A 1,934-nucleotide genomic window follows, 5' to 3' on the forward strand; every position below is an offset into this window, starting at 1 on the left:
CCCCTGATTGGAGGGGAGTCAAAGGGCCCAGCGCTTCCCCGGCCCAGGCCGCGGGACTTCGCCAGAGAAATGGGCACAGTCAGCCCCCAGCGCTCGTTGGAGACTCTGCTGGAAGCCGACCTTCCTAGGCTCCAGAGCCTCGGGGGGCTTCCCACTTCCGCAGGGCGACACCCCCAAAGCATAAGCGGTGGATTTAGGGCACATCACAGTCTGACCCCAATGCACCTTTCAGTCCCAGCCTGTAGCCTCGTTACTCCTCCCCACCCACATTCACCCCAACCCCCCAAAGATCCTGACACCCCAACTTTATTCCCAGGCATTCCCACCTTGTGCCCCTTTAGAAACGGGAGCAGGTCACACCTGGGGGGGAGGCGGGAGGCGGGGAACGCTCATGACTCAGCAATGGGTTCAGGGCAGTCCGCACTTGGGACTCAGCCAGCGGCCCCCAGGCCTCTCCCTCCGCTGCCAGGCGGGGAGGGGAGCGGAGAAGGGCAGGCCCCGGGGCTCTCAAGTCTGGGTGTTGGCAGTGACCGGAGGGCGCCCCTCAGTCTGCGCTGGATCCTGGGCTTGGAGCTCCTGGTGCTTGCTGTCGGCCGCTCTGAGAAGCTCCAGGGCAGCTGGGCTCCAGTCCAGCCCGCACGGCCGTGCAGGTGCAGGGCTCAGCCGCCCTCTCCAAGGAGCAGCTTCCCCGGGCGGCCCACCCCGCGGCCCCACGCGGGCCGGGCGGCTGTGCCCACCTCCGACCCGGAAGCCCTGGGGTGGAGTATCTGAGCCAAGATGAGGAAGCAGGGATCCAAGCCCCCAGTGCCCACAGGCTCCGTGCCGCCACACAACCCGGCCGACGCCTGGCAGCCTTGGGGGCCACTTTCATGACCCCATTTTCCAGAAGGAAAGCTGAGGCTCTGATCGGGTGAGTGACCGCCTGGGACCCTGGGCCAGGAGAGCCTGAGCCGGGCCTGGGGTCCCGCCTGCAGCAGCACAGGCCGGGCCCTCCCCTGGGGACCCTGCTGCCAAAGCAGAAGCCAGGGCTGGGCCTTGGGGGCGGGACCCCGGTCCTCTGGGCACAGGCAGCCCCCAGAGGCCCCTCCACCGCTGCCCTTTTCCGTTCGTCCTGCCTTCCCTCCGGGGCACTTTCTTTGGTTACCTCACCGAAGTATAATTTTCCCATTGATTTTTAGGGAGAGTGAGAAGGAGGGAGGGAGGGAGGGAGGAAGGGAGGGAGAGTGGGAGGGAGTGAGGGACAGAAACATCAGTGATGAGAGAGTCATTGATTGGCTGCCTCCTATAGACCCCCACCTGGGGATCGAGCCCACAACCCAGGCATGTGCCCTGACCCGGAATCCAACCGTGACCTCCTGGCTCATAAGATGACGTGCTCGGCCACTGAGCCCCGCCGGCCCGGCCTCCCGAGCACGTCTCTCCGATCCCAGCGGCTTCCTGTCGCTCTCTCCCGCCTCCCTGGTGACCGCCTGTGCCTCCCCTGAGATTCTGGTGTGTGGCCTACGCTGCGCTCTCCTGCGCGTCTTCTCTTTAGGCCTCACTTCCTGGTAGTTGTCGCCAGTTTGGCTCAAATAAACTCTTACCAGCTCTCTGCAGGGCGGGCGTTTCCCAGTTCACAGCCTCACAGCGGAGGGGACACAGCTGGGGAGGGGTCACAGCGGAGGGGACACAGCTGGGGGAGAGATCACAGCAGAGGGGACACAGCTAGGGGAGGGGTCACAGCGGAGGGGACACAGCTAGGGGAGGGGTCACAGCGGAGGGGACACAGCTAGGGGAGGGGTCACAGCGGAGGGGACACAGCTAGGGGAAGGGTCACAGCGGAGGGGACACAGCTGGGGGAAGGGTCACAGCGGAGGGGACACAGCTGGGGGAAGGGTCACAGCGGAGGGGACACAGCTGGGGGAAGGGTCACAGCGGAGGGGACACAGCTGGGG

Source organism: Myotis davidii, unplaced genomic scaffold, assembly GCF_000327345.1.
Source record: "Myotis davidii unplaced genomic scaffold, ASM32734v1 scaffold1509, whole genome shotgun sequence".
Lineage (NCBI taxonomy): Eukaryota > Metazoa > Chordata > Mammalia > Chiroptera > Vespertilionidae > Myotis > Myotis davidii.